At 37.0% G+C, this 12,765-nt stretch overlaps 1 protein-coding gene and 1 pseudogene across 4 annotated transcripts in view; one reads left to right on the top strand and one right to left on the bottom strand.

Annotated features, from left to right (window-relative positions):
* The window catches only part of CTNNA2 (catenin alpha 2), a 1,104,880-nt gene that overhangs the window by 303,318 nt on the left and 788,797 nt on the right, over positions 1–12,765 (top strand). The gene's annotated exons all lie outside the window — the stretch shown is intronic.
* On the bottom strand, positions 10,864–12,437 carry LOC123812100 (annotated as a pseudogene).

The following is a 12,765-nucleotide window of genomic DNA, read 5'->3' as shown; positions in this document are numbered from 1 at the left end:
GAACCTATGCACCCCAATGTTCATAGCAGCACAATTTACGATAGCCAAGTGTTGGAAGCAACCTTGATGCCCACCAGTAAATGAATGGATCAAAAAACTATGGTACATTTACACAATGGAATTCTATGCAGCAGAAAGAAAGGAGGAGCTCCTACCCTTTGCAACAGCATGGATGCAACTGGAAAGTATTATGCTAAGCGAAATAAGCCAGGCAGTGAAAGACAAATACCATATGATCTCACCTTTGACAGGAACCTAAACAACAAAACAAAGAAACAAGCGATGTAACCAAAGACACTGAAATAGAGAACAGTCTGACAGTGTTCAGAGGGGAGAGGAAATTTTAGGGGAATTTCAGGGGAAAAGGGGAAGGGTTTACAGGAATGAGCATAAGGACACATGGATAAAAACTAGGGGTGGGTGGAAATGGGAGGGAGGAGGGGAGGGTTGGGTGGGTGGGCTGGGATTGGAGTAAAAGATAGAAAATTGTACTGCAAGAACAATTTAAATAAAAATTTTAAAAAGTGTAAAAAGAAGAAAAAAAAGAAATAGCTCCTACCCTCCAAGCCCTCCAAGAACTTGAGGCCAGGTAAGCAGAGACAGATTTTGAACAAGTAAACAAAAAGTAAGGGGGCATTGAAGGTAAATGAAATGAATGAGGTACTAAGGTTGTAAATAACAGGAGGGAATTACTTCAGAGAGGATGGCCAAGAACTACAAGTCTGAGGTGAGCTTTCATGTTACTTCAGGACTGAAAGAGAGCTGATTATGAGAACAGGGATAAGAGTTGCTTCTGAGGCAGACAAAGCAGCCTGTGCAGTAAGAGTCTTGAGGAGGAAAGCCCTTGCAGAGCTATAGTAAGTGAAATGGGGTTGTTGTGGCTGAAATCAGAGGGAAAGAACAAGATACAGATAAACAAAGTGAGGTGGAAGGAGACAGCAGCAGCCAAATCATGTATTCAGCATGGCAGGGATTCAGTCTAAGTTCCAATAGAAGCTATTACAAGACATTCAGATAATGATGCTTTAACATCTTAGAAGAATATTCTGTCTGCCATGTTGGAACTGAATTGAAGGGGAAATAGTGAAGTACAAGTTAGGATTTTAAAAATATTCTAGGTGATATGTAAGGTGGTCCAAAATGGTGAGGGTAGTGATTAAGGAGAGTCTCGATTCTATGGAGTATGAAAGATGAGTGGGAAAAGAAAAATGAAAGATGAGCCTCAATTATCTGGCTCAAGCAACTGAGATACCACTGCCATTACTCAAAGGAGGGAGATAAAGTGTGGATTAAGTCTGAGCAGTAGGAAGGAGGATGGAATGGAAAATTCATTGCAGAATTAGGGTTAAGATGACTCTATAATCCAGAAAAAAATGGTATAAATAATGTAAATTTGAATTTCATAGATAAGGTTTAGATTGTTGATGTAACATGCCCTAAGTATCTCCAACATTTAGTGAAAGACATAAATATCTACTTCTTATTAATCTGGACCAGTGAGTGATTGCTTTACCATAATATAAAGGTATAAATATCAAGATATCATTATATAATATTGCTTGGCTGTATATTGTGTGATATTACAATGTTATGTTGAGATGGAAGAACTATAAATGCTATTCTCTCTCTTAGCCTTTGTGTTTTGGGGGTGTCAAGTAAGTTATTATTAAACATATCCTAGATACAAAGTAACATATATGATAGCAAATAAAAATAATTAGATATTAGAAATGCTAATCCATGTATCACCCTGAACATCTGTATTACTTAATACAAAGTAAAAAGAAAAAAATACATGGTAATTAGTTGAGCCCTCCAGGTTCTATAAGTGACTACTTACATGGTACATTTCTTTCATAAGTCCTATTTTGAGAAAAAGTGTTGAAAGCTAAGTGACATTTATGCCCATTGAAGAATTTGATAAATATTCAGATGAGATTATCTGAATGCAACAAGAGATAGAATGTATTGGATCAGAGACAAATGTCTGGACATTGTCAGGTACAAATAGACTAGAGGGGATTTATCTTTCATTATGACTTAGCTTCCTCTGCAGTTCCAAGGTCTGGGTAATTAGAGTAGGAGCATTTATATGGATCTAAGACAATGGCGGTTTGACCTCATCCAAACTAAGTACTCAAGGCCTCCTGGAGCATCTGTAGTCACTATCATTTTTATTCATGTGTTTTTTGGGACCCATTGAGAAATAAAGCTCAGAATGTCCCTTGCTGCCACAAGTCATAATGCCAAGAATGAGGAAAATGTGTGTGTGTGTGTGTGTGTGTGTGTGTGTGTGCATGCACATGTGCTTATAGGAGAGATTTATTAGAGAAATGTCAGTGTCCTCCATTGCCTTCAGCCTTCTTCATTCTGTTCAGTGAGTGCTCTGTGTACTGCCTTCCTTCCGAGTTTATGTGTTATCACCTCCAAACACAAGCCTCAAGGAAGGAGAGTAGAGACTTATTGGGACAAGCTTTCAGTTGGACTTAAAAAGTGGCATAATTCAATGAAAGGAGATAATCGGATCATGTCCAGACTCAGGAAGACAATGAGGAATCATTAAATTGGCTTTAGAGTTTCTGTTCACTCTATTACAGACATCTGAGCTTATGGCAAAAGCCACATGACATTTCTTATGGTAATTATATAGTTTCTTGAGCATGGAAGACTGAAGTTCATAATGCTTTGGTAGCTTAAAGTAGTTTAAACAAAACTACCCACAAGACAATTAGATTGTAATTTTTTTAAAGGCAAATAATCAATCAGGACATTTTGTAGAATGGTGCTGAAAGTTGGGCAAAGCTTTTATTGGCTTGCTGATGGAAAACCAACAAGGAGTCGTCCAGGATGTTAGCAGGCCTAGGAGAGTGGGGAGCCATTTCCTTGATACTAAAATAAAACTGACAAAGCTTTCCTACAAGAGCAGTGAACCTGGTGGATGGCCAGGAGTGTGTCTGGTGGTATCAATACTGAGGAGACAACTAGGATAAGAGCTAGGCTTCACAATGGACACACACACAGAGATATTTTTTTCTATAGATAAGGTAACTCTGTTCCTGATCTTGAAAGAAAAAATATTTTTCTATAGCCTTGGGCATAATTATTTTTCATCTTATGCTTCAATCAGAGAAGTAAGAAATTATACAAGCAAAGGAATAAGAGAAAAAAAGGGTCTGAAATGAGTGTGAACACCAGCAACCCTATGTAGGGTATCTATAATTAGGTTCTATCAAAACAGGTTGGTATTAGTACATTATTTTCTGAAAACCAAATAAAGCATATATTTTTATAATTTGTTTAGATTTTTATTTATTTTTAGAGAGTGGTGAAGGGTGGGGGAAAGAAAGGGAGGCAAACATCAATGTGAGAGAGAAAGATTGATTGGTTGCCTCTTCTACATACCTCAACCAGGGACTGAACCTGCAACCCAGGTATGTGACCTGACCAAGACTCTAACTGGTGACCTTTCACTGTGCAAGACGATGGCCAACCAACTGAGCCACATTGGTTAGGGCTATTTTTATAACGTTTATCTGGTCCACCTAAAACATTATTATGTTCTGGATCTTAAAAAATGCTTTCTGCACATTATTTTCTTTGTTGATCTCTTCCTGTATAATTGCCTTTTAGTCATACTGTGTTATATACATTGTGTTACATTACAGAGTATAAGCAGGGACTTACATATGAGGTTAAAAGGAAGCTATGAGAAGGTAATAACCTTTTGCATCAGTTGATTTTTTATTAAAGATCTTGGGCATTTGATAATTTTTCTCTTCAAGTTGTTATATTAAAATAAGTTAAAGGTCTATTTAACTTATTTTTGGTATCTTATTTCTATGGAAAAGACAACACTTTCAACATACTGCTGAATGCTATCTTTGCCAATGAATTCTAAGATGCAACATTTTTGAGATATAATCATTATGGTTACTACAGCATTTTATTTATGCTCATTTATAAACTAGCACATACAAAATAATGCTAATACAGCTTACTGCAGGGATCATATTTGTCATATTCGTTGCCTGGCAGAAAATTACCTTTGTTGGTGACTGATTGTGGAGAACTTACTTTTACTATATAGAGTGATGGCTTAAAGGAGAAGGTGACTTTAGCTGGCAAGAAAGAATACGGAAAAAACTATGCTAAGGATCACTTGTGAAGTAATGCAATGCCTTTCAGGCAGCCAGTAAATCAAAAGGGAGGAAAATCCTAGCAAAAAAAGGTGTCTACTCTTGGCTGTGTTTACTGAAGGTAGTGCAGAAGAGTCTTTTGAGTTTAAAGACACAATATTTGAAAGGAGAATATAAAAATTGACTACAGTTATGATTTTCAATGCGCAATTCCTCAACAAACAACATCTGCATCACCTGAAAACTTGTTAGAAATGCAGATTCTCTTTCCCACGTCAGATCTAATGAATCAGAAATTCTGCATTTGCACAAGCCTTCCAGGTGATTCTGGTACACACTTAAGACTAAGAAACCACTGGTCTGAATTGGGGTTGTTGTCTAAATTGCCCAAACTGAAAACATTGTTTAGATTGATTGAAACTGTCAAAAAGCTTCAACCTGAGTTGCCTCTATACTTGCTGGGTTCACTGATGTGCTTCAGTGAAACATTTTGGACCCCCCCACCCCCACCCCTGCCAGTTTTTTGAGAGGCCAGCTTCTGCTTGAGGATGAAGACCATTGACATCTGACCACTTAAAAAGAACATGCTATACTTATTTCAGATAATTGAATCTTACTTTTGGTGATCAGAGATGGCTCTGCAGGGAGAAACGGTGGGAAACTGCTTATTCCTTATGTGAATAATCTACTCCCGTAAAATGCCTCCAATTCACCTGCTTAGTCATGTCTTTTTAACAATTACAGTTTGTGTTCCCTTACATAGATAACTTCAGATACAATATGCACGAAATATTCAGGCAAAATGTGCTAGTCTAAATATATGCTGAGGTATATATGACCTTATTCCATTATTTAATGATACCAGATTGATTGGAGAATGTCTGTTTTGTTGCCCCAGAAGCTGACTTTGAGGAAGGATTCCAGTACAAGTAATTAATTTTGGAGATGATCCCAGAAAACATTGACAGGGAACTGAAGACAGAGACAGACATGGGCAGACAGCCAACAACAGCTTCTGCTGTATCACTGAACCTCTGAAACACAGTGTAAAACTCATCTCAGAGTGATCCTACTGAAACGTCTAAAGGAAATGGAATATTTATGCAAGAAATATCAACTCTTGTCTGTCATTGGTTATGAGCTGGTAGTGCATGTAGAAGTGAATTATCTCTCTGCCACTTCTACTCTGAAGTCCAGAAAAAGGCCCGGGCAGAGTCCTGCTGCTGACTTGGAAGGCAGTGTGCAAGGCAAAGGGAAGTTCTGGGGGCTATGGGCTGGTGCCCAGCAGGATTGGCTATGTAGGGGAGTGGGTGAGTGAGTAGGTAAGTGGTAACCAGTTGTGGGCCAGTGGACGCCTAAAAGGGGAAGTGGTGTGGGCAAGAAATGAAGAAACAAAAATTATAAAAATCAAAACCAACCCTAGCTGGTGTAGCTCAGTGGATTGAGTGTGGGCTGCGAACCAAAGTATCGCAGGTTCGATTCCCAGTCGGGGCACATGCCTGGGTTGTAGGCCATGGCCCCCAGCAACTGCACATTGATGTTTCTCTCTCTCTCTCTTTCTCCCTCCCTTCCCTCTCTGAAAATAAATGGATAAAATCTTTAAATAAAAAAAAATCCAAAACAAGAATCCTGGGACTCCCAAGGGAAACTTTTTTCTACTTCACACTGTTGTCCAGGCATGATCTTGGCTCTCATCATTCTAGAGCATTTATTTAATGTTCACCTGTACTTGACCTTGTGATCTACCCCAGGAAGATAATGAAAGCATTATGGCTCCTCCCCTGAGGTGCCTGACAAGCTGGTCTAGAAGCAGGAAGCAGAAAACGAGAGCTCCAGGCTTCCATTCAAAATGACAAATGCCGGCTGTAAAAAGGATGGCCCTGGTGTTTACGGAGGCCACAAATTAAATTCCACCTGCCCAGGTTTGATCTGATGCCCATTCCTATTACTGTGTTCTGACACTTCCCAGAAAGTTACCCTGTGAGTCTCCAAAGGCATTGTTTTATTATTCTGTTCTGCCAGAATGCCAAGCTTACTATAATGTAAAATGTGTATGTTACAAAATATAAAAATTATTATTTCAAGATAATTGAAAAAGGCACTATGTTAAGTGGCTTGTCTTTGAGTGCTTTTAATTACAAAGGTGACATATTGCCACTCCTCATCCCCACCCCTCTTTTTTTCTTTTCAACACATAATTTTGAAAACCATAAATCACTCTGTCTCATTGGTCAATATGAACCTAACAGGCTAAATTACTATACTGTACTTAATCATTTTCAGAAAAAAAAATCTGGTTTCTTCTTATAAATGAATTATAAGTTTCTCAAGTAAAGTAGATCTTTATAAGATCTATTAAATGTTGGGTCTAATACTTAGACTAAAAATACTAAATAAATTTAAGAATAAGAAAAATAAGGGAAATGTTTATTTTTTTTCTCCTTGAAGAATATCATAGTTACTTCTGAATTTTTTCATTTTTCCTCTTAAGCCACCTTTAGAGTAATCATATTTATAATATTTTAAGGCCTTTTATCATTCTGCTCCTTAATGTTAACAGTCCAGAATTGGTTTTTAAACATTTATTTTTAGATAAACAAATTATTTTTCTGTCTGTGTTGTTTTACATAGTTTAAGAACCATGAAATTTGTTCTACATTTTTGTCTCAATACAGTTCGACCCTAAAATCATAGTGGACATATGATAACTCATTTCAGTAGCATTCCAGTTTTTTCTTTATGAAGGTTGATGCGAGGTGATTGGTAATTTGGCTCTTTCCTCATGCCTCATTTCTAATTCCTCTTCCCATTGGACTAGTTGGATTCTTTTATCCTCAGTGTTTATTCATAAGAGTACACATGTTTGAAAAAATTTTAAAAAACATTACTAGTGCAATTTCAGTCTTCTACCTTTCAATTAAAAAATAAAAGTTTGCACTCCAGTGTTTCTTGTCATCTGCTACTTATTGTGACCTCTAATTCATTACAAATATTCCAGTAATTTCATGCATATGATTCACAGTTTCTGCATTTTGTTTGATTTGGTTTTCTTTTTGATTCTTCACGTTTCCAGATTTCTCCAATGATCTTCTCAGGCATATTTTAGTTTACTAATTTCTAAAAGCACTTGGCATTTTCTCAGGTTTCAGCTCTATAGTAAAGTGGCTGTCATCATTTCCCTAACCAGGCTTTTCAGTTGGGCCCTGTGCTTGCTAGTTCTGTGATGCACCCCAAATTCAACCTCATTCATCACTCTTGGCACATTTCTGAAATGGATGGCCTGCTTTGCCTATGGCCACGTTCAATGTTCAACAGAGTGTGAAAGGAAACACTCCCACACTACCTACAGGAATTTGAAAGTGTTCCATAGCTATTATCTGAAACAATACTTGATTACTCCCCTGTGGTGAATGTTCTGACTTGGATTCAGGCCTCCCTCACTTTTATAAAGCATTTACTGACCCTGTGCTCTTCACTGCATGGCAGATTTGCCACATTAACAATTTGTCACTATGCTTTCCCCTTAACTTTAGTGAAGGAGCTTATTTTATGGCAGCCAAATAACAAATATGCTTTCTCTCATAAATATTGCTTGATTTGCATGGACATTAGTTTTTGTCTTTCCTTTCCTTTCATGAACTTGGCTGTTTTCTGGTGTGCAGTTTCTGGCCATTATCCTTATGTAGATAGTTCAGGCATTGGTCGTATCTCACTTTGTTTTTGCTGGAAGAGACCCTGGGAGCGACTGAGCATCGGCGCTTTGTTTTCATATGCATCTAAACCAAAGCGCGCCTGTCCGTGATTTCATTTCAGCATTCAGTCACAGCACATGCACTCCTGAGCTCAATGAATATTAAACAGAATAAGCATTTGTTGAAGGCTTCTTGCATGCCTACACAAGGCCCTCCAGGTGGTTCTTCAACAGTGCGAGTAACAGATGTACCAGTGTCAACAGTCTATCCAACCATTTCTCCATCAACCATTGTGTATATGTGGTTCTTATACGTTTTAAACCGTATTTTGTCTTCTGCTGCCTCTGATTATAGTTATCCTTTTTTGCTTGTTTTGGTTCCAGGAAATGATACTGATTTAAATGTTAGCCAACATTAATTCCTTAGGAAAGGTGAATTTGTAAACATTTTAATATATGTATAAATTTGGAAGCTCACCAAGCACAAAGAATGGACTGTCTTGTGGAATCAGATTTTGGGAATTAACTCAAAAGCTTCATATGTAGCACCAAATTCCATGGATGTCAAGAGAGTTTTTAATGCTCTGACTGAAAATAGAGTTACATTAAAAAGGTACTCGGGCCCTAGGGCAGATAGTGAGCAGAAAGAGTCTGTCTTCCAATGTCACTGCCCCCAGCTCCACTCCTGCCCTCTGTTCCCTCTGGGAACCGGCCTAGGAGTGCAGTACCTTTTCACTTTACTTTCCCTTAACTACACAGGAATGCCTCCATTTGTCGGACTCTTTGCCCGATCAAAAGCAATGATCTTGACACTCTTCTCCCTTTTCTGACAGTGAATTTTAGTGAAAATTGTCAGTTAAGAACTCATTCCAGTAATCATTACCTCTCCCAGACAACACAGTCTTCGGACGAAGAGAGGCTTGAAACTATCCCTGAGGGCTGGTGGGGAAAATCTTTCCACTTTCTAAGTATTGATTTCTTGCTCTTCTTTGCATGTCACCCAGAAAAGCCAGTGTGCTCACATTAATGTGCACTATGTCATCCCCTTAGTGCCAGTTACGAACCCATGAAACAGATGTTCTTGGAAGAGATCTCTTTCTCTTTCTTAGCCCCTACCGTAGAGCAGTCTTGCCATGAATCTAATAATCCATTCATAAATAATATATATTATTACTTGAAATCTCTTTAATATTTATTTATATTAGTAGTATTATCCTGGAACTATCATTTACCAAATTACATTTTTCTAACCTAACTAAAGGAACATAGTTGATTTTCTATAATTCATTAAATTATTCCATTGGAAGCACAGATTTACTATTTTACTATTGTTGAGCATTTGGGGCATTTCCAATATCTGCTGATAATACACAGAACTGCAGTAAACAAATCTTTCTGTACTTATTAGAACAAGTACAAGAGTGGCTCATGGGAATATGCCTGGAAGTATAATTGTTAAATAACACAGCCAGTAAATAGGTATAAGCTCTTAGAGCTGTTCTGGAACTTGCTTTCCTGGGACAATAACTGACTGATTTGTCTTAGATCTTTTTTCCCCCTCTTGTAAGCTGACTAAACATAGAATTGCTGAGTCCTAGGGCCTGTACTATTCACCTTTACCAAAGAGTGTGAAAATAATCTCTAAAGTAGTTGTAACAATTTATACTCCTCCTAGTAGTTTATAGGATTTCCTGTTTTCAACATCCTTGCTAAATTTCATCAAAGTGTTTAGTGTTTTTCCCCCCCTACCTAATGGGTACAAAATAGTATCATACTGTTAATTTAAATTCTACTTCTTTTGTCAGGCTTTTCGTACATTTATCAGGCATTTGGGCCTGCCATCTTTCATTTTCTTTGATTACTTTTTCATTGGGTTGTTTGTGCCTCTTCATCTAAAATAATATATTTTGGATATTCAAATTTTGCATTTTATATATTTTTTGCGAATAGGTACTCCTGGTCAGTTACTAATATTTTCAACTTGTTCATGTCTTTCTTATGTAAAGATTTGTAAAATTATAATTTACTTTATTTTATTGATCTTTTATTTGTTGAGTGTTTTGAGTCTTGTTTAAGAAATTATTTCCTATTCCAATATCATAAATACATATTTCTAAATATTTTTATTAATTTTTTAAAATTTTGCTTTTGTTATTTTTACTCTTTGATTTTTATTTGATCTACTTGTATTATTATTTCTATTTATACTCAGTATTTAGTACCAGTGGAACAGTTCATTTCTCTCCTATTTGTCATACGTCACATTTGTAAGGCATTTCATTCTATCCTACTGGTCAGTCTCTGCATACACACCACTTTGACTAAATTGCCATAGTTCATTAGTGAATTTTGATATGTGATAGGGCAAGACCTCATCCTTTTTTGTTGTTCTTCAGAATCATCTTGGTTATGCTTTATTGGCCCTTTGTTCCTCAATCTGACTTTTCATATTGTCTTATTAATTTCTCTATAATAGAACTTTGTTGGGATTTTGATTATGGTTGCATTAAATTTATAGATCAATTTGCAAAGAATTCCCATATTTAAATATTGAGTTATAATTATTATGAGGGTATATTTCTCCATCATTTCATGTTTTTTTTCTCAAAATAAGAAGGGTTTTATTTTAAAGACCAAACAAATAACAAAATGCATCCAAATGCAAGTGAGAAAGTTCATTGGATTTTTTTAAAAGAGCAAGCTGCACTCAAGTATCAATGAAAATCAGAACCGTCTAAGAGACACCACGGCTATGGTGGCACAAATGTGGGAACTCATGAAGAGAGAAGCGCTACAAGGCAGAACAGCAGGTGGGTGGGAGCTTTCAGACCCTTCACGCCAATGTGCTTTGGTTCTGCTTTGGGGAATTAAAGTAAGCAGCAGGTCACCTCCCAAAGAACTTTACTGTCGAAAAACACTTGCAAAAGTGTAAAACAGATTTGAGGTAGTTACTAAAGTTATATAGGGGGGATTCATGTTCTCAAAAACCAGGTTTCACACAGCAGTAGGCACTAAATCTAGTTATGTGTGCTTGGACTAGAAAAGAAGAGAATAATCTTCATAAAGGCTGATCTTTTCCATGATATGTAGGAACTGTTGCTCATTAACTTCTCTGTCTCCATCTCCATCAGCTTCATCAGTTATTTCCTGCAGCTGCTCATCAGTGGGATTCTCACCCAACTCCTAGGCTATGGGTTTTAGATTGTTGAACAATATCTCCCCAGTTTTATCATCATCAAAGAGCTTGAAAGCTTTCAGGATTTCTTCTTTGGTGTCTTTCTCACACATTCTCTATGTCATTGCAGTCAAAAAGTCATTGAAGTCCATTTTTCCTGTCCCTTCCTTATCAATTTCACTTATCATTTTCTTAATCTCTTCTTTCTTGAGTTCAAAGCCCAGTGCTGTCATTGACACCTGAAGTTCCTTCACATCGATAGTCCCAATTGCATCAGTATTGAGGAAATCAAAAGCTAACCAGATACCCTGTACCTGCTCTGCAGTAAGCTCCGGCTTAGGACTCACCCTTTTTCACTGGGCAGTTGATGCCCTGCCTTCTAAAGGTTGGAGGCTCTCGACAAAAGACTCTGCTGCCTGTTGTTATGGCAACTGGCATACACAATAACTCCTTGCAATTCCAAATGTCCCCTCATGTTTCATTTTATGTATTTCAATACTTTTATAATTTCCTCCTTAAAGGTTTTTATCCTTTAAGTTAGTTTTATTCTTAGGAATTTATAGTTTAAGTTTCTTTTGTTTCATTTTAAATGACTATAATGATAAAACTTTATCTGTAAATATTTTTTTACTGCCTCAGGGACCTCATCATAAACATGAACCCTCATGTTGTACTTGGATTTTGGTTGCATTTCTGATGAATACCTAATCGAATATAGTGCTGGTTGTTGCCTTGGAACTTGTTTTCCTGGGACAATAACTGACATGAATTAGATTTTAGATTATTGTCTTTTTTTCTTCATATAGGTGTGCAGCAAGTAGAATACATAGTGTGTTTTTTCTAGACAATGACTGAAATACTAAAGAAACCCTTCTTTCTAAGTTCTATTTCTTATCTTTATGAAATCATCACTTGGTCACATGTCATCTGCCTTGACTTAACATTTTTTTCATTATTATTTGTCATTTCAGTTTTCTCAGTAGCCTTAGGGAAAACTTTTATTACATATAACTATTTATTAGTAGGCCTTAGGGATTTTGGAGATAGATGTACATTAAGCATTGTTGGCACTATCATTATTGGCTAGCATAGTACCTGGCATATAATGGATACTCAGTATGAGTATAATTCAACAAATACCACTAGTATTATTTTGGGGATATTAAAGGTACGTTACAAATATTACACTAGGCTATGATCTGTGTATAAAGAACTTTTTACTGTTTGACATTTATTGGAATTTTGGACAAAAATAAAAGTAAAAATTCCATCTTTATGTGTGTGTTTGTTTGTCTTGATGCACATCACTAACCTGGTGACTGACCGTGCCATGGGGGGCCAGAATCATGGAATACGGCCAGCAGTTGCCCTCTGAGGGCTCTAGCACACTATGTTTACAAGTATTACTGAATTCATTGATGGATCTGGTTTTCATCTTTCAATCATATTACCAATGCAATTTTATATTTGGAATAGCAGTGAAATTTGTGTATAAAATCAATCTGCCAAGAAAGGCAGGGGAATTATGAAACATTTCAGTCATTTTTAAGTCTTCTTTGGAGCAACTACCATAGTTACCAAGTACAGTGAGCTACTGCATGGTTCATATCCCCTTAGCTTGGCTTGCTCCTGTGGGCACCTATTTTACTGGCTTTCAGGCAGCATCACCTTATGTATTTGCCCATACATGCTGCCAAGCTGACCCATGTCTTTTGTGTGTCTCAGGGACAGTGAGGCTGTTAGAGGTGAGACCTAAAGATACA

The sequence above is a fragment of the Phyllostomus hastatus genome, unplaced genomic scaffold (assembly GCF_019186645.2).
Source record: "Phyllostomus hastatus isolate PE091 unplaced genomic scaffold, TTU_PhHast_1.1 phas_scaffold_78, whole genome shotgun sequence".
Lineage (NCBI taxonomy): Eukaryota > Metazoa > Chordata > Mammalia > Chiroptera > Phyllostomidae > Phyllostomus > Phyllostomus hastatus.
This window is presented reverse-complemented; position numbering and strand designations above follow the sequence as displayed.